Here is a 20,422-nt window from a genome sequence, read left to right on the forward strand (position 1 = left end):
GGATAAAATTGCAGGTGCATTTATGACGCAAGACACCTCTGCGACCAGTGGTGTTGGTACAGCCAGAAGGGACTTTCTATCTGGTGCCTCTCAACTGGGGAAGTGCAGACTGGCTGCTGCAGCGTGATGATTTATGCCCTGGGGGCAAGAGAAACCACCTCTCCATTAAAACAAACTGCCTGGGATGCACATCCATCACTAACTTTTCCTGAATGTCTTGAGTGTCATAGCAGGGTGACCATGAATCCATCTTTGCAAGTGCAAATGCTTTAAGGACAATCGATATTTTATTTGAAGAGATTGTTCAGAGGAGATTTACTCACCTAATTTCCCCTCGTTGCCCATTCCCTGGTTAACCATACTAATCAGATTGCAGTGGATCTCTAGGGAGAAGACAAAAGAAGGGACCCTCTACAATCTCCTGACTGAGGATGAATATCCATAATGGATCTGGTGGGGAATCAGAGCCATGGAAGGAGCACACCTCTGCTGTCAGGAGTCAGCTCATCACCTCCCAGGGCTAGGCTCTGACACGCAGGGAGATTTGGCTGAGTAACCAATGCACATGTCTCTCCCTGTTGGCATGGGATGCTCTTGTAGTTCAACTGAATGCTTGCTGGGAAATCTCAAGCACCTGGGACTAGCTTCATGCTCGTTTTAACTGTTAACTATCACAAATGTATCTTAAATGTACAGGGTGCGTTTTCCATTGCATGTTTTATGCCTCATCTCAAGCTGCCAGTGGTTTGCAACTAACTGTTTCTGTCTTGACCAATTTGATCCCTACTGCACCACCAGATTTACCACCAGATCCCTGGACAGAAAAGCATGCTAGGGAGGCACTTTTCAGTGTCACTTTCCCCATGCACACACGTTTGGGCAGTTTCCAAGCATTTCATCAGAGCTCAGCTCAGCAGAGATGATCTAGGCAGGTTTGGTTTCTTCCAGTGCATCTCACAGAGAGAGCTACAAAGAAGAGTAAATGAAATTGTGATCAGATGCACAGACAGATCAACGCTGTATGCTGCTAACCAATATTTGCATGATGGAGATAGGTAGCATTTTCCTCCAACTGGGGTTTTCTGCAAAAAGACTTCTAAATGCAAGAAAGGATGTTTCTGTTCCTCTACAGTGTGCTGCTTTGCAACCAGCACCACTAACACGAGAGAAAGGGCAGGAAATTATAGGAACGAGGAGGAGAAATAAATTTTGCAAGTCACTGAGCAGCTCTTATGAAGTAGAGAGTGCCCTCAGATCCCTCTGGAGTTAACAGTAATCAGCATCTTAGAAGAGCATGCAATACTGTTTAGGAGGGAGCTCTTGAAGAACGACTCTACATACTCCTGCCCTAAATGTAGCTGTACTATGTGATCCCTGCAGAAATGGCAAAGTCTAATATTTCCAGTGGTGCTGAGCAGCTCTAGGGTTAGGGAGATAAGCCTGTGCCTCAGTGGCATTAATAGCAAAAGGCCCCTAGCTTTGGGAACCCGGGTTCCTTGCACTTCAGTTGTTACTGATCGCTCTTTGCTCAAGCGTATTGGTTTGGCTTTTCGCTCTGTATTCACCAACATCCTGGCAGCTGGGAATGGGTGGCTGGAGCACTGTTCTGCACAGGGTCCTGCATTGTCTCAATTACCCTTAATTGATTTATCTTCCTTCATTTACACCAGCTGGGTTATTGCTCCCCGGCAGCACCTGCTCTCTGAATCTGTTTTCATATAACTACATCTACTACTCAGCATCAGAATTACAGTTTCTACAGCTCCTTTTCCAGATCCCCTGAGGAAGGTGCTTTTCTCTGGAGGTCCAGTAGACTCGGCAGGACAATACTTGGGCACATGCTTAACATTTGAGCATGTAAATTCTCCATTGACTTTCATGGAGGGACATTCTCCATTGACTTGCATGGGGGACATGCTTCCCTGCAAAGGCATCTCTTGGGCTAAGCTAGGGTACTCAGCACTTTTTGTGATCAGCCCTTAAAGGATAAGGATATATGATGTGTAGCAGCATGTTCAATATATGTTGCCTAGAAGATAGCTAAATCAATAAGGATCAGTGTGTTGCTGCTAGAGAATGTGTCTATATTAGTTGAAGTTTCACAACCTCAGCAGAATATTTGTAATGTAATAAAATATATGGAGGGGGAAGTGGCAAATCTCACTGTGAGTGTTTCCTAGATGGAGGAGTTTTTAATTAAAGTGACATTTCTGATAACCAAGTCACTGAAGAGATGTCTGGGCTGCTATGTTAGCAGGAGCCTCTGCTGGGTGGCTCAGTGGGGGAGTGTGATTGCAGACAGCCACCTGCTGAGGTCTTACCCACAGCTGGGATACTGCTTGCTCCGGTAGGACAAGAGACCCCCCTCCCCCGAGGGGCACCCCGGGGTGGCACCAGCTGCGGCTGCAGGCCCTCTGCCCCCGCAGGCCTCTGCCGGGGGCTGGGGCCGGCCTTGCTCACCCCCCTGCTCACCCAAGAAACTCCCCCATATCTCGAGACGGGCTGGGGGACCAGGGCACCCGCGAGGCTCCCAGTTCCCGGGCTGCGCGGGCGAGAGGGCAGAGCCGGCAGCGGGGTACCTTCGGCCCGGCGCTAATGACGGCACCGCTAATTAACGCCTCCCCCTCCCCTGCCATCAGCCCCGCGCTGCCGGACCCCCGCCTCCTCCCCAGTGCGCGCTCCCGAGGGCGCTCAGCGCGGCCGGGAGCGCGCAGCGCGGCGGGGCCGCGCAGTGCGGCGCACCGAGCGCGGGCTGCGGCGAGCCCGGCGCAGGTAAGCGGGGCCGCGGGAGGCGGGGGGGGGGGGATCCCCCCCCGGCTCCCCCTACTCCGAGACGGGGCCCAACCCGCCGCCGGAGTGTGGGGGGGGGGGGGAGGCGGGTACCAAGCTCGGGCGTGTGACGGGGATTTTTGCTCTGACGTCATGCCACCGTGTCTACGCGCGCGGTGACATCCCGGAGCGCCGGTGCGGGCGGGGTGGACACGCGTGTGCCGGGGCGCGCTGCGTCCCTCTTCTGCCCCCGAAACACCCTGCGCTGGCGAAACGCGTTTGCCGGCCCGGAGGTCTGGGCCCGGCCGGAGACACCTGCGTGGCTGCGTTAGATGGAGCCGGGCCTCGCCGCGGAGCGCTGGTTAGTGGCTGCTGTGTTTTCAGGCTGCGTGTCGCAGCCGTGCCGGCAGCGAGGCTAGCTGGGATCGATCGGGCTGCTGGAGGTGGGGAAAGTGCTGAATCACTTGTGCTCGCGGCTGTGCGGATGCTTCAGCTGTTCCCAATCTCCGCGAAACGCTCAGAAATTGGCTGCAAAGGCTGGAGAAAAGTCTGTGTGCGAGCGGCGGAGGCTGAGGCGGCCGTCCTGCGGGCCTGGAGGAGGTACTGTTTGGCTTGAGCACAGTGTAATATCTTCTTATATGGCCCTAACTGCTCCTTGGAGAACAGGGGGCAGAAAAATGTACCCTGGGTGTATTGGTGAGATGTCTGAGCCTGGTATGCGGGCTGGGGAGGAGGGCTGTGCCCCATCGGGAGGACCGGGGAGGTTTTTTTCCCCCTAGAAAATTCTGTCCCTTCTGAAACTGCAGAAGGGATGTGGGCCTTGTCGCTTGGATGAATTTTTCCTTTTGAATGTTGTTTTTGAGATTTCTTTTTTCAAGGTCGGACCCTGGGAGCAGTGTGTAGGCTATTGAGCATTTTTGAAAATTGAGTGGAGGTGTTTCAGCTCCCCTTTTGAGAGCATGACGGTATAAAGGGGCAGGGGGATGTGCATGTTGCAGAGAAACTGGAATATTGAAATGCAGACCAGATGTCTGGCTGTTTTAAGATGGATGCTGTGGAGATGTCGGTGTTTCCGGAGTGCTCCTATCAGATGCTCAGGACAAAAGCAAGAATCCACTGACTTTTATTGAGATACTGGGTGCTTTATTGTTGACTGTGTTTCTGTAAAATGTCTGCCCTTTGGCAGACAGCTAAATTCATTGTCAGCATGACTGCTTTGTTTCCAGAAAAGTTCTTTGCATAGCCTACCTTGAAAGATAACTACTCAAATTCAGCATCCCATTCTTTCTATTTAACGGCTTCAGGCTGGTGCCCTTGCTGACTTCCCTTTTTTGTGTAGCTGTAATGTGAGCACAGCATAAATAATGCATGGAGATCATCTTGGCTAACTGAGGATGGGCTCAAGTTCTTATATTTAAAAATCGACTTTGTTTGGAGAGGTTGAGATCTGGGGGTCTGGCTTTGTCCCCTTTGAGCTAAAACTGTATGTTGGTGCTGACTGTTGTAACCACAAAGCTCTGAAGTCATCTTCAGTAAATCTCAGTGCGGGCAACTGTAAGCTGCAATGTTTCCTGAGTTTTATTGCCTTGACTGTGGCTAGAGATCTGATTTAAACTAAGTTAGTCAATCCAATCATCTCTTCTCACAGCTAATGATTAAATGGAAAATATCCCAAGCTCTCAGATGATATTAATTCATAATGAATTATTTGCCTAGCTGTGATCTAATTGTCTTCACATCTATGGGTCTTTTGTACACTCAGTGCTAATGCTGGCAAAGTGCCACTGGAAAGGCTTTCTGCAGTGCCCAGGCATCAGAAATAGTCAAGTATTTTTACTCATAAGAGCAAGAGATGAGGCATAATCCTTCATATCTATGTTCCTGCTAGCTGTCCAAGATACTGCAAGGAGGCCACTCGCAGGGCTGAGGTCCCTACGTGTAGATCTCGGCATCATTGCATCCCACTAACTGTGACTCCTCCTGTGACGGGGGTCCTGAGAGCTGTGGGTGAGCTGTCGGGTGCTGCCCATGCTGTGTGACCAGGGAAGGTGTCACGTTCAAGTGTGAACTGTAATGTGTAAACACTGTGTCAGGGACTGAGTATGAAAATAAATGAGAAGCTGTACATGGAGACCCAGGTAGTTATTGGCATTGCCTGAGATCACAAGATGCAAGTTCCAAGGGAAGAATGCGCATAGATGGGAAGTGAAGGGACTTTTGTTGGAGTGCCATTCACAATCTGAGGGGAAAGAGAAAATGGGTGGCTTTTTTTTGGTTTGTTTTTTAAGTAATCTGACTCTTTCCATTGAAATAATTATTACTTCTATTGCTCTGTCTGGGCCTGGTCAGGTGACCTAGAAAACAGTGTCCTTGGGAGAAGGCTTGCTGCTTCAATTATTCATAAATACCAAATACTTTGCCAGAACTTGAGTCCTTATGTCCTGTTATCTCCTTTACCCCGCTTACCAGAAATGGGGTAGTTATTGCGTGTCTCTAATGAAAGACTCTTTTGCTATGTTTTAGTGTTTCTAGAAAAGACCACCTGGGTGAAGTGAGGGCTGTGCAGGTTACTCAGAGCTTCGGAGTGCTGTTGCTGCATTTTGTTCTTAGTGTGCCCTGTTAAGGAGGAGACTGTGAGTAAAAGGTTTACACTTGAGACTATTAAAGAAATCTGGGGAAATTAAACAGCCAGATTCCCTGGATGGTTCTGCAGATATTGAGCTGTGAGACTCTTAAAGGGATTGCTGAGTGGGTGGTTGTTGTGGTGGGTTTTTTTTTTTTTTTTTTTTTTGGTCTCCTCTCTCTCTATAGAGAAGTAGCATGTGCAAATTGACTTTTATGGGGTTTTTAGTTAGTTGACTTTGTAGCATTAGGCTCTTAAACCTCATCGGCAGTTAAACTTGTGCGCGGTTAAAGCTGGGCAGCAGGGCAGAGCTCCTTCAATTGTATTGTTACAGAATTGCAAGGAAGGTGTGACATTGCCTGGTTTCTGTACAGTTGCAAAGGTCTGCTTGTTCAGATGAAATAAGAATGAAGCTAAACTGAAGATTTAGATCCATTCCAGTTTACTAAGAGTTTCTCAGAGCCATGTATAGAAATTCAGTTTTCTCTTGAATAAAAACAAAACCCTTTTTGAGGGGGGCAGGGGGAGGAAGAAACATTCCTAAAAACTCAAGTAAAAAAACCTAAACTCTTTTACTTCCCCTGTGGGTCTTTGTTTCTTGGGTTTAGTTTGCCCTTATCAAAAATATTTCCTTATATCTTAAAACCAAGCAGTCAGCCCCAAACCAAGAACTGTACTGAATCACAGTTTTTTGAAAGGCTCTAGCAAACCTTGTCAGAGAGTCTAGCTTGTCTCCATGCCCTCTGAGTAACTCCCTTCAAAAATTATTTTCCTTATTTTAGTTGTTGTTAGATAACTTTTGCTGTCTTTTTCTGCTGAAGTGGGTCATAACTTCAATTCTTTATTTCACTTTTGCTCTCTAGGATAGTTGTTGCATAATGCTGGAGACCCAGCTCAGAATGAACTTCCTTGAAGTTGTTGTTATGCTAAATAATCTTTTTTTTTTTTAATCTGGTGCTGAAAGAAACCTTGCTGTGTTATTATGGATTAAAATAGAGGAGGATTTAGACCTCAGCCGTGCTTATAGGGATCACAATTCCTAGTTAATGAGATAGAAAGCAAAGGATTAACAACTGAACAAATAGAGATGGTTTGGCAGGGCTAAGCTAGTAGCAATTCTCAAGGACGCTACGTAGGGACAAGTCTCTGGCTTGCCCCTCTAGCTCCCCTCAGTTCATAGGCTGCTGCCCTTCGGATCTCATCCCATCACTGTGCTGCTGGTAATAACTGGGTCCTCTTGCCCCTTCTATTTGGGGCTGTGGGAATGCAGCTTGGAGAGACCAGCCTGAGGGCACAGGAGACGGCAAAGCATCATGCCCTGACCCCAGGCAGAGCTGGGCAAAGGGCAGGCTATGGGCCTTGGGTCCAGGGAATGGAGACTTTGGGTCAAAAAGCAGTATCTGGAAGTCCATTGTGAGTGTTGTCCCACATCTGGTACATGATAAAATTGAAAATGAGGGCTGCTGGCTTCGAGGCTGCCAGAGATGTATCTGCGCTATAAGGATGATGCTCTGTAATGTGAAGGTCCAAACTTGCGTGGTACTGAGCACCTTCCAGTCTTGGTGACTCCAGGAGAATCTGAGGGATTTTGATGCCCTTGTAAATGAAGGCAGGCCCACCCTGCTGGGGCCTGCTGCTGCAAGCATGGCTGTCCCTGATCACAGGCCACAGGTAATCTCATGTTCAAAGCATGAAATAGGCCTTATCTGACAAATACCTGGCATAGCTATCCCAGATGCTGCTCTCACAGTTTTTTTTTTTTTTGGGGGGGGGGGGGGGAAGAAGGGGGAGGAGCAAATATTGATCCTTAAGCCTACTTCAGAGAGCGCATAACCTGGAGGCTTGGTGCAAGATGCTTGGTCCCAACTGCATGATGTTGTGACTGGAGGTTCCTTTGCGTTCCTGGGAGAGTTTCTCCTGTGTTATGCCTCCTTGACAGTGTGTTTTGCTAGTTTCCAGCATGAGGAGTGATGGGTTACTGTAGATCTAAGTGACAGCAAACGTGATGCTGACTTGCTGTCAAACCACGTGCTATATTGATCCTGAAACGCCCAGGCACTGATGGGCAAGGTTGGCAACTGCAGTGTGAGTTGTGGAGTGGATAGGACTCCCCTTTAACCTGCAGAAAATGTGGTGAAATCCTTTCTGCCATGAAGTGCTTGCTTTTCCTAGTCACCCCAGTGACCTTGAGTAGCTTGCAGTTAAGAGAATGCAGTGCTCCTTTAAATGAAGGATCTGCCTAATGCACTGACCCGTTGCTCATGGTTGTTTTCCACCCTTTCCCCTCTTATAGTCCCTCCCTGAGGAGGAAAAAAGGCTTCCATGGCTTAGGCATTACTTGGAGAGCAGTGGAATTGAATAGATGTGCAAAAGGACAGATGATAGTGTGAGCCTCTCAGATCACTGAGATCATCTCAACCCCAAACTTCAGCAAGGAAGAATGTTTAAAGAGTGATTTATTCTGAGTTAGCAGGGAAGAATGAAAATGACTATGGGTCAGGGAATTATTGAATGCAGATGGACAGAAGAAAGACCAGATCAGGGCTTTTCCAGAGGAGATGATTTAAGATAATAAATAACTTGATAATAAGTGAATAAATCATTTGGTATGGGTAAAATCAAGATAAGTCAGTAAAGGGATCTCAGATCAGGAATCCCAGGAGTGTGGCAGAAAGCAGGCTTTTCCTGGTTCCTGGTACACCACTGAGGTTTTATTTTGCGATTTCCCCCAGCGTGGCATTTAGTTCAGGCTCCAAAGCAGCTGTTAGTGCTCAGAACGCAAACCCGTCCTGTAAATAACATGCTTGGCTTGAAAGGGGAATAATTCCGACTGTTACTCAGTTGCTGCGTGAGATGCACTTGGATAACGGTGACGCAGGTTTCCGGGGAGCCGTCCCTCTCCGCTCTCCTGGAGAGGTGGAGCAGAAGCTTTTCCAGCTGCTCTTGCAGCCCCATCCCGTCCCGGGGGCTGCGTGGGGCGGTGGCAGCTCTCCAGGGTGCTGAAGGGCCACCACCGCTGCAGAGCCTCGGCCTGTTGCTGGTCTCCCTGTTGCCCCACCTGCCCTTTCTTGGAGAAGAGACAACTGGGATAACTGGAAGCATGAGGTTGCGACTTCAAGCAATAAAATAGATTCCCCAGAGAGGCTGGATGGGCAGTCTCCACCCTTGGAGGTTTTCAAGACCGGGCAGGATGCAGCCCTGAGCAACCTGATTTGACCTCACAGCTGATCCTGCTCTCAGCAGATGGTTGGACTAGATGGTCTCCTGTGGTCCCTTCCAACCTGAACTGTTCTGTGATCCTGTGTTACTTGCTGTGTCCCTTTAAGGGTTTCCACCAGCAGAAGCCAAAACAGAACTCTCCCTCTCTGTATCGCTTTGGGCACCTTTTACCATGCACAAAATTGCCTGCCGTATCTCATAAAAGTATATAAAATAGTAGTGTGGGGTTTTTTTTTTGGGGGGGGGGGGGGGATTGATAGTCACGCTCCCCCTGAGTTGGGGGAGTGGAATTACAGTGTTCCTCCCCTTCCCCTCCCCCCCCCCCACCAACCCCTGTCAAAAGCCTGAAAAGCTGAAAGCCAGCCCTGACTCTTGACTTGTTCCTGGAAGCTTTGCGTGTAGTCTGCTCAGTTAATGAGGAGCTGCCTATGCTCTGGTGTGTGAGTGGTGTAAAATGTCACTCTCCCTCGAGCAATTTAGATGATTAGTACTTGGAGCCAGCCTGCACCTTCTTGTTCCCCAGGCTCTTAACAGTCCCACAGTAGGGTATGGTACCACCAGCCACCTCACGTTTAATTACACAGCCCTGTTTGTGATAGTTGGGAGTTACTAATATGCCTAACAGTACAGCATGGCTCTGCAGTTGATAAAGACACATCTGTATGCTGAGCTGTACCCTTATTGAGTTAAGGGCATAGAAAAAGCTCTCTTTCTTGCTGTCACTTAAATGGTGTCAGGATTCGTGAAATCTTGCTTTCAGATTCCTAACAGACTCGGCAACAAAGACTGCTTGTTGCAAGCTCATTGGCTTCTGTTTCAGTCCTGTGACGTGTTCACAGATGTGTGCAGGCAAGTGGGAGGGAGAGGGGAATCGGAGAACTGAGGCTTTGTAACAGTGCACATGTGACAGCATGTATGGGACCCCTGAAGCTCCTCTTAGGCCAGCCTTCCTTTCATGATACATCTGGCACACCCCAGACCATGTTTTGGCACTGTCATTCTGAGCAGTCTGTGTGTGGCTGAATTGAAGTCCTGCAGTGTGGCCTGGGACCAAAATCTTGGCTTGTATTTTTTTCCCATTGTAAATTCAAAACAGCACAGACAGGTAGGGTTTGAAGTCCTTTGCAGTGAAGCTATGCATGTGAATATGCATCAAGAACAACTTTGTGAAAGCCATATTAAATCAACTTACTTAGTAAATAGCTACTCCTATTTCCTTCCTCCAATGTATCTAGTAAATGTTTATCATAATATAAAATATTTAAGAAGCTCATCTGGACTTTCAGTCAAAACTAAGTATCCCCCTGCTTATGCCAAGCAAAGCTTAAGTTAGGGTTAGTTCATACATGTATTAGTTGATACAAAATACATGGGCTGCACTTAGTAGGATATGCTTAAATATGTGTACAGTAAACCTGTCCTTCAAAATACTGTGTTGCATATCACAACCTGACATCTTCTATTGACAGCTCTGGTATCCAGATGCCAAGGCCCACAGGGTTTTACTTTTCAGCCATATCAGCAGCTGGGTCCATGGCTATGTGTTTGTGGCTGACCTCGTCTGAATTCTCCTGACCATAGTGACAGCTGTGAGGCTAATCTGGCTTGAGCCTAGTGTAGCAGGCTTCTCTTTAATGTTGTGTTTCATGGACTCTGCTATCCTTGTCTGCCTTGCTGCTCTAACCTTCCTCTCCAAACAGATCAACCTTTTTACCAAGCTCTGTTTTTTTTTCCAAATGGAGGTGGGACTCCTGTGACTGCTAGGAGATGAGCTGGGGAGCCTGTGCTTTCCAAATGTGCCTGGTAGGCTTTTTACCCATAGGATCCCTGTGTGTGCTCAGCTGTAATGCTTCTTCCTCCCTTGTAACTTGCCTTGTGGGGCAAATAAACATGAATTACATTTATGCCTATAAAATGGTCCTGGTCGGTGACCCATGCTAATATATTTGAAAGACAACATTATCACAAGTAAGAGAGGAGTTAGGGATTTGTTTAAAAACAAATAAAAACTTGATCGCAAAACTTCAGTTTAAGTGACTGCAAAAACAGGTTTGTTAAATTCAGTGAAATGATTGGGATTGTCACTTCTGGGGAGGGATGCTGCTTTTCTGGAACTGCATAAATAGGAAGTTAATGCAGTGAATCTCTGCGTTCTCCTTGTCGTCCAGTTGTTCCTGAGCACCTATTATCTTGGGAATTAACTTGCTGCTCTAGTTGCTTGCTGAAGAGCATGTTTATAATGGCAGTTATATAGTACGCAATTCCATGGTCCCTTTGAGGATATTGAACTCGCCCTAACAGTGTAAGGTAGGCTTTGGGAGGTGGAAGAGTCCTTGGTTGAAGGGACCAGTCAAAGCAGAAAAGTCTAAGAATGAATTTTAAATAAGTATATTGCCTCTCAGATTGAGCAAACATATAATTAACAATAAGATAATAGGGTGGCTCTGCAAGGCAGCTAATTGCATTTTCAAATGTCAGCTTGTCAGCTCTTATTCAGTCTTCATTCAATCTGGGCTTTGCCAGAGCAACGTCTGGTTTTAAATGGCATTTGCCTCTACTGGTGCTGTTGAAAAATCTTCTCCTTCCTCGTTCTTGGCAATCTCTGGTAGCCCAGCTACTACTTTGTTTCCCCTTAGGCGTGATTTTTCTTGCCAGAACATGATGTTAGTGCACTGATTATACGTATATACACACACATATGCATGTGTATGTGTGGTGTGTGTGTGTATATATGTACATAAAATAATTATCTTCGCAGAGGTGGAAAAAGTAACACCACAATCATAGGAGACAATCCTGCATGATATCTGGGATTGTGTAAGATTAGTCATGAATGTGTCCTTACCTGTCTGTATTCTTAAATATACCACTGTTATTTTGTCCCCAGCATGGAGCATGGGGACAGTGCAGCAGACTGTAGGAAAGAAACCACCTCTTGGAGGCTTGAAATCTTCCCCTGTTCCCCAGCTTAAAAATCTCTCTGGACCATGCCCGTGCTGTGACAGTGGCTGGAGAGGCTTGAACTTGGGTCTGTTCATCCAGGAGGCAGGTTGGAAGGGTCTGCAATGCATTAACTGTCTGAGACTGTCTCGCAAGCACTTTGCTCTTGCAGCAAGCGATGTGAAATCATGACAATGCTAGATGCCCTGCCGCAGGGGAAAAGCACATCTGCTGAGCAGAGGAGCTGACCTAAGGTAGAGTCAGTGCAACTAGTCCAGGTCCTGGGAGCAGGGCAGCACTGAGCTTGGCATCTCACTAATTACTCCTTCTTAGTCCTGCAGCTGGCACTGGGCTCCATGCTGACAGCTATACTGGTAGCTAATTAAATCGAGGATGCTGCAATCAATTGATATGAATCCACAGGGATTATTGTTACATGCGCTTTATGACATAGACTCCTGTTTGCTGATGTCAAGGTGGGACCTGGCCATGTGCAGACAACCGGAGGCTCCTTGAATGGGAAGAAGTTCACGTTGCCTTTGCAACTTGCTGAATCTGCTCCTGATCTGTGTCTGAAAAGTTCTGTAATTCACTGCTAGTGCTCTGAGTAACACCACAGCCTTTAAATATGCATTCTTTTAAGGTAAAAGAATTATTATGATGTATGACCCCCACAGTAAAGGAATGTTTCCTAGGAATGACAGGGACAATAGCCTAGAAGGCAGAGAAGATTTCACTGTGCAAAGAAGAAAATGATCTCTTGGTTGCAAGCTGCTTTTTGCAGTCCTGAAAACTTAAATCTCTGGTAAACGGACACAAGGCATGTGCTACTGCAATCAGCTGCTCCTTTCTGCAGCTCCCTGTAGTGTTGGAGGTGCCTTACCAAAAGTGGGACAAGTTACGTAGCAGCGTTTCTGGCTGCACTCACGAGGCCTGTGTTACTCTGCGTGCGGAGGAGGAGGTGGCAAGGAGGTTGTGTGGGGGTGGGATACTCCTTCCTTCCCCCTGCACCGTGGCCCTTGGCTGTGCTCAGGGATGCTGGTTTGCGATGACACTCGATTTCAAGCCACTTTGTCAAGCCAGCACATACCAAGAGTTGAACCAGCTGGGCAGAAACGCTTTGGAAAGAACCTCCTGAAACAAAATGAGTGAATAGGAAGGAAAAGTGAAGCTCGCAGTTCTTGGCCTGAGAGCATATCTTTCTGGCTGGGAAGGGATAATGGCAGCCAAAACTCAGCTGTTGCAGAGGAGGTTAATCTGTGACTGCAGGCAGGAGCTGTGAAAGGAGGCCAGGACTTCCCAGCTCCACGCTCCCTCCGGTGAGAGCGAGGAGCCGGCTCCTCTCAGCCCCCTACCAGCCTCCCCGCACCAGCACGTTAGCTTTGCTGCAATTCTGTTCGCTATCCAGGGAAGCGCTATAGGAGCGGTGCAGTAATTGCTGTTGTAAGAAGGTATTTAACCTGTGCTGACCAGTGTGTGTACATCATGAGCAGAGATTAGCGTCGTCCTCGCGTCTGAGGCAGGCAGCACATACACAGCGTCAGCTCAAGCCACATGCACTACAGTACGGTGAGCAGCAGTGTGTCACTTCCATTTAGCCTAGCCTAGGACAGTGCCTTCGTGGCTGACCAGGCAGCACAGCCAGCTCTGGCCTTCCCCTGTACTTGGCTCAGTCTGTGATAAGTAGGAAAATGGCACTAATGAACTTTTCAGTGTCTAATCCATGACATGCTCAGGCAGGAGCTCTATGACTTGACTTAATAGCGGCTCTGCACTGCCTGCAGTGGCACGGAGCATCAGTGGAGCTAATGCTACCCGTTTAAGGCTTGAAAGCTGGAAAGTACTTTCCGTTAATGTGTGCAGCCATGCTGGGGGCGGCTTGCGGGGTGTCGGCATTGCCCTCCCTGCTCTGCAGCTGGCTGCCGGTGTACAGGGGCCGGGTAATTTAAGGATTGTTCCTTAAATTACAGCAAAAAGCTATTGAAATATTCTGTGGAACAAAATCAGAAGTCCTGCTTCTAATCCCCAGCTCTGCTACCAGGAAGCTGGGACCCTGAACTAGCCACTTAGGTACTATGCCTCAGTTTCCCCATATGCGGACAAGAGGGATTGTCTGTGTTGCAGAGACTGGCATGTGTTTCTCCTCCTGTGAAGAAACCTTTTGAGGTCCTCTAAAAGGAAGCACTGGGTAGGCACAAAATATTTAGTCTGTGGGCACTTGAATGCATTAAATCAGTGTCTTTGCCTGGGTCAAGTCAACATATGTCAACCACATTGCAATAAATCCTGGTTCTCAATAAAAAGGAACTCTTGCAAAATAGTGTATGCAATCATCAGTGATGTGACACATGCACAGCAATGGGAGTTACATGCCGTAAAGCAGAAAACCATGCTGTATAATAGAAATCCAGTTTCTCCCTGATGCTGTCTATTGCCCAGGGAGAAAAGGGGTCTTTTCAGCTGCATTGGTGAAGCTCTCTTGTATCAATTCTGAACAGATGCTGATATGTGGGAAGGTAGATGGAGCCCCATGGTGCAATTACCTCCCATAAAAGGTATGTGGCAAGCCTTTCCATGAGAGCACGCCGGCTGTGTGGCCTGCGATGGATGAGGCTGCAGAGGGGGATTTGCCTTTAAGATAAACACAGTTCTGGTCTCAGGCAAGTGAATCTGACACCTGACTAAGAACCTAATTGTCCTGGTGCCGAGGGACCCTGCGCAGCTCAGAGCAATGTGTGCCACTGTCTTTCTATTTCTGAATCGCAATCTGTGACAAATCCATAGTTGTCTTCAACATTGGGCTCTAGAGGGCAAAAGGAAGGCTTTTGGAGCTTGGTTGCCATCAGCATGTGCTTGAGCCTAATTATAGCCCTGTCCTGGCAGCTGTGGCTCCAGCAGAGGCAGGGAGGGAGCAGTAGGACCCACCCTGCCAGCTGGAGGGATGCACCCCAGCCCCTGCGCTGTGCTGTCAGGCCCTGTTCTTCAGTGCCTTTTGAGTACAAAGGGCCCGTAGGGTCCTGCCGCACAGCAGGACGTGCTGGGTGGGATGCGGGATATGGTCAGAGGTTTCATGTGATGAGTTTCTAGGCTGGAGAAGAGCACTGAGATAAGAATATTGCTGCAGCTGTGATTCCACAAGCAGAGTAGCAATGTAGCTAAAGAAGCACTAAACTATTAATTGGGGCTTTTGGAGGGTTTTTAGAATATAGCTTGAAGTGCTAATCAGGCAGATAAAAGGCATCTTCCTTTTGGAGAGGAGCTGAGACAGGGGAGGAAGTGATTTGCCTCTAGTCATGGGTAAGACAAGAATTCCTGGGTTTCATGCAATATTCATATCCCTTCCTCATACTTTCTGCTTGATCTGACTTATGGCAGTCTGTAAGCCTGCAAGAGTAGGAAATGAGATCCCGCTTAACAGCAACAAGTCCTCCTGTCTGCATGGAGCAAGGTCTTGTCTGAGGTCTGATCTCCTCCTCTAAAGAAGGACAGCAGATAGGAGACCAAAACTGAGAACCTGCACCCGAGTACAAATGCCAAAAGGAGCCATCTGCTTTCCCCTGCAGCCTGTCCTTTGTCACTGTGCTCCAAAGGAAGTGCGGCGTTTTAGCCACAGTCCTAATCCCTCAATGAGATCGTAAAAGTAACCTTCGTAGTTGATCAGCTTTAATGTGCAACCACTTAACTTTTTTATCAGTGCCTCTGACCTTTTGCTTTTGCCAAGTCTCTGAGTGTCTCTTGCCCATAATCAATAATGTTGTCAATTCTGTTCAGAGCCTATTGCAAGTTTCCATGGAGACAGATGTGAAGTGACATGTCGCCCTTGTTTGATCTGACCCAAGTGACTTCTTGCTCCATGACCTCTCTCTGGAGAGCAGATGTCTACTGCTGCCTTTAAAATGCCCTCTCCTGCCCATGCATTCCACATGCCTCTGCAATTGCCTGCAGGGCAAAGGCAGAAGAGAAATTTGGTTAGTTTATTCTGTTCAGAAATTTTGCAAAATTGTTCTGTGCAAGAGGTTTATAGGGCTAATCAAGGAGAAGGCAGTGCTATGTGAACTCTTGAGCGCTTACCATTTCAAGATGCAATGAGTGCATCTGGTTTAATAAGATAGCTTTATTCTAAGGTAAAATTGTTCTCTAGCTGTCGACCTGGGTATGTTTAGTCCTTGAGAAAGCATCAGGTATGAGCTGCAGAAAGAATTCAGAATTTCTCCCTGCCATGACTTTTGATTTGTGGGCCTCTTCCCAGTGAATTGGCTGCTGCAGAAAGCCAGCCCCTCTCCAACAGCTAATTATCCCTGAAACGTGACCACTTCTGAAAGTCTCTTCAGGCTTCTCTGGGGAGAAAGAAGAACCAGCTATGTCAGACTCTTGCTCTGTGCAAGCCTGTAAGCGATCAATGGGATTTCAAGGGTCCTGAAAGAGAACATGGCTTATTTTCCCGGGAGAACCTTTATTCTTCCTCATTATTCCCTGCCTCCCAGGCCTGCAGCCTGTGCTGTCCCCAACTTAAAGCTATAGAGATACTGGACTGAGTTAATCCCTAGTGACTTCATTCATGTTCAATCGGAGATGAATTTTTGCTGGCAATGAGCCCTGCTTCTGACCACCTGCCGCTGCTTTTCGTGGCAGAACTGAGGCCATCACCTCCTGCCAGCTTTTGCATCCATCCCACAGCACCTCTGTAACGTGCTGTCTGGCCTGTCCATCACTAGCAGACACGTCCACTGTGATAGGAGATGTCCTGACTCGGCAGTGTCCTGCACTGCCTGGAGTCGTGCGGATGGCAGATCTCTTGGGGTGCTTCTGTGCTGCAAGGGTGATGGTGCTAATGTGCTGTCTGCATCTCATGGGAGTACTCCACGTTGGAAAGGTCAGGATCGGGAATTATCAACAAAGAGTTGGTGGATTATTGTAAGGGGTCAGGGTAGTGCCCTGGGGGCATCGCTAGGAGATGCCAAGTGGATACTGCAGCCTCCTGGCAGCCACAGCCCCGCAGAGTGGTGCAGGTGGACCCAAACCCACTTTATTTCCTCTGCAGGGAAACGAAGAGGCTGTGGCCTGGCTAGGCTAGGTAGAACAGCAAGAATAGAGATCAGATCTGGTAATTCTGGGCCTGGCAAGATTTTGTGGCTCTGGGCACCATTAAGTCTGACATCCTGCGGCAGGACCAGTTCTGCTGTAACTGTATCCACCTGTCGCCCCAAGACGATGGTGTGAAACGATGGCGTGAGTGGTACGGCTGGCAGTGGAAATGTGCCACCTAGCTGCTTTTTGCAGCAGCTGCTGGTGTCCCCTGAAGAGCTACCTCATCTTCTAGCTGAAGGAAGTGGTGCCGTGACAGGCAGCATAGTTGAGCATCCTGAGCCATGTCTGGGTGCAGTAGAAACCTTGGGGATTTCCATAGCGATCTGTTCTGGTCACCGTTTCTCCTATGTAGCCCCACATCATGTTCAATTTCTTTGGTATTGTGGTGATTCAACCAAGGATCAGCATTAGGCAGTCTTTACAGATTAGAAGTAATTCAATTTCTAAACTCAGATCTTACTGTCTCTTTAATGTTTACTCTTCAAGAGGCTGGATCATGTTTTAATTTCACCAGATACCAGGAAAGCATTGCCTGAATATAGGGAAAAATAGAAGTAACTAATCAAATGCTAGAAACGTGGCTAACAGTTTCAAACCCCAAAGCCCCGTCTTGCTCTCAACGTCCCACTGCATTGGAGCCCTGAATCCTTCTTGCTTCTAGTCCAACTCTAACTTTCTAGTGATTTGAAAATCTGTTTGGGATTGGCTTGTCTGTTGGCAATGCCCAATCTAAATAATCCAGATCAGCAGGCTGACTGTGCAATTATCTCTGCAGCTACTCTATGTTAATGAGAAATACAGATAGCAGAGCTGAAATGAAATCAGTTTGTGGTGGTTACTGTGCCCTTTCATAGGGGGAGAAAGGATTTTGGGTTTTTTTTTTTTTTATTTAAACTTAATTTCATTGTGCTTATGATTAAATTAGCTATCATAAATAACTTTAAGCCTCAAACAGCTGATTAGAATGTTATTGGAAGTGTTGTTGCTACTAAAGGGTAAGTTTTGCAGCAGCGTGTGGGAAATTGTGTGCTCTTGTTCACTGAGATAAGAACATCCCCCTCAGCATATAACATCAAATGGGCATCAGTAACAAAGGCTTGGGAGCCAGGAGCCAGAAGATTATGGAGCTGTAGCTGTCTTTGTTCCAAAAGAGCAAGTTCTCGGTACGTCTGAGCTGGGAGGAAGGTGCATCCTTGGGGGGCACCTTCAGTCTCTGGGATGCGAAAAGATTTAAGTGCTTTCTTGAAAAGGTTTCATTTGACCTCTCCAAAGGGCTTGGGTCTCTGGGCAAAAAGGCACCTCCTCCCCTAGAGGAGAGTCAATACCCCAAAGATTTTTCTGCTTGCCCCCATTTAATCAGGAAAATGGAAATAGCATGGTGATAAGGTGGTAGTGAAGCTGCGGATCAGACTGGTCAATTCCTCATTTGAAGCTACAAAGGGGAGCTTTGTATTTTCCTTAGGTTTATCACATCTGGTCTTTCCTGATTAGTCATAATCTTCTACTGTCCTTCAGTGGGAAACTCTTTTTTGCAGAGAATAAACACACAAACTTAACTATAGAATTTTTTTTTTTTATGATCCTCCAGGGAAATCAGGCCACCCATATTTCATTTAGGGACTTCAAACAATCAACCTAACAAAGATTCCTCTCTCTCCCTTCCTACCCCCATCTGTTTCCTAATTATCAGTGGAACTGGGATACATATACAGACTGTGCCTTTTCTTTTCTTTTTTTTTTTTTTTGGTATTATTAAATCACCTTTCTCATGTTTTGTGGGTGGTTCTTTAAAAGCTGTGAGTTACTACTGGGAAAACGTAAAACACCACAGACCATGAGAGAATGAGCCTGAACAGGACTGAGATTCAAATTTGGGGGATTTTTTCCACGTTGGACCTGGAATGAAGACTGATTTTAGTCCTTGTTTGGGATCGGAGCAGAGAGATGGGGACAGGCTGCCCCGGATACAAGCTGGCTAAAATCCAGGTGTTGTCAGGGGCCGGAGGCAGGCTGGCATGGGTGCGTACCTTCGTTTTGGTCTCCCTAGGCTTTTTAGGTGATGGAGGGAGCTGTGCAAAAAAGGTGTTGGGTCACTTGGAGGGGAAGGCTGAGAGGGCTGCAGGGCCCCGGAAGGGCACAGGGATGCATTTGGTGGTGGAGGGGGGAAACTGTGTGATCTCCGTTTCTCTGCTCACAGAAGAAAAATCCATGTGCTGCTCTGTCCTTGGCCAGGCTGTCCCGCACTGCCCCATCCCACTGCCTTCAGCGAGCCCCCGTGGTGCCTCGGCCTGCACCTACTGGCGCGTCTGTGCCGGTGGTACCGGGCACCTCCCCGGCAGGGCAAGTACCCCGCAGTGGGGACTCGGGATCCCTCACTTTGCCTGAGTGGGAGCATTTCTTTATGGGAGCTAATTCCCTCTCATCCTGCCCTGGGTGCAAAGTCTGGGCTGCTGCAAAGCACGAGAGCGCTGCAGCCCTTTGGCACTTTGGCCCCAGAGCCCTGCTAGCATCTCCGTTCCCTTCGCTCTCGGCACCCTGGAGCACTCCCCTTCTGCCCGCCCTCCGGGATTTGCTGTGCCCGCTTCCCGTCTTACCCCGGTTTGCCCTCCCTGTGCTCTGAGTCACCTTGTCTGCACCGTGGCACAGGCGCTGAGGAAAAACCGTTCGAGTCTGACTGCTCAGCCCACGCTGCCGACACGTTCGGGAGCGAGCCGAGCCGCGTCTAACTCTTCCCGACGTGCAGCCCAGCTGCTGGAAGCCGCCCGCCTCCGCGCCTTGCCCAGGTAGGTCTGCGCCCAGCAGCAGCTCCGGCGCTGGGGAGAGTGTTCCCTTCCTGGCAGCTAGAGCCTGGTCAGCACAAAAGCATTTAACCGTTGGAGATGCAGTCAATTATATGCAGGGCCGGCCAGTGTGGGCTACGCCGAAGCCCGCCGGGAGGTAATTATGCTCTCGCTGGCTCTGAATGCCTCCGGTGTGCTGCGATGCTCCACGAGTTAAACATGCGGCCAACGCCGCTGTGCGCTGCGCCTCGGGCTTGAGCCGTGCAAGCCTCGGTAAAGTTCCCCATCAGCAGTGCCGGCAATGCAGTAAGTGATTCAGCAGATCATTCGGAGCGAAGTGGGTTTGGGAGGAGGCAGGCAGTTTGCTCTGTTGGCTGATGTTCCCGCTTTGCGTTTGAGCCGCACTCGCGCGTCTTCTGGCGGTTGTCCTGCGGCGTTCAGGAAAGGAAGGGACCGCGGTATCGCAGTTCAGTGCCCGTTTGGGGTTGGGGAGAGGCTGTGCGTTCCCGATTCTCAGCACCTGCAAGGTAGGACACCTTGCCCTGGGCACGGCGTCTCAAGGACAGTTAGTGTTCGGGAGTGGGAAGGGTTTGCAAGAGATGTCTGGAGCTCAGTTCTGCAATGCGCTTCCTGCTGCCTGTGTTGCAAGATCAGGATCTGAGAGCTCCACGTGAGTTTTCAGTATTTCCTGCCTGCAGCTGGTAGAGGGACAGAAAAGCCTGCGCTACCCAAGGTGGGGAGCATGGAGTTGTCCTCTCATGCCTTCTCCTCCAACGCGGGTGGGCCAGGCCTCCTCTTCGGCCTCTCTCGTCTGAAGGGGAGCTGGTGACGACGGGAGCGGTTTGCGCTTTTTAGGCTTCTTGTACCTTGTGATAAATAACCCTCCCAGTAACGTTTGTGAAGTCTGTTTGGGGCACCGCATCAGGCCTGAGGTTACACGGCAAAGGAGGGCAGCTTTGATTAAAGTCAATCTTTTGCGCTCCAAGATTGGCACCGGCGGAGT

General features: G+C 48.5%; 1 protein-coding gene across 20 annotated transcripts in view; it reads left to right on the plus strand.

Annotated features, from left to right (window-relative positions):
- The first annotated feature begins 2,724 nt into the window (after window positions 1-2,724).
- NFASC (neurofascin) overlaps window positions 2,725-20,422 on the plus strand; it is a 107,820-nt gene continuing 90,122 nt past the window's right edge. For 8 of the 20 annotated variants that reach the window (XM_068918687.1, XM_009672242.2, XM_068918685.1 and 5 more), the window contains exon 1: window positions 2,941-3,369. The gene's annotated coding sequence lies outside the window, so the exon portion shown is untranslated. Of the gene's footprint in view, window positions 2,773-2,938; window positions 3,370-20,422 lie in introns of those variants that run through there. The other 12 variants (XM_068918675.1, XM_068918682.1, XM_068918680.1 and 9 more) reach the window with 6 other exon arrangements.

Source organism: Struthio camelus, chromosome 24, assembly GCF_040807025.1.
Source record: "Struthio camelus isolate bStrCam1 chromosome 24, bStrCam1.hap1, whole genome shotgun sequence".
Taxonomy (NCBI): Eukaryota; Metazoa; Chordata; class Aves; order Struthioniformes; family Struthionidae; genus Struthio; species Struthio camelus.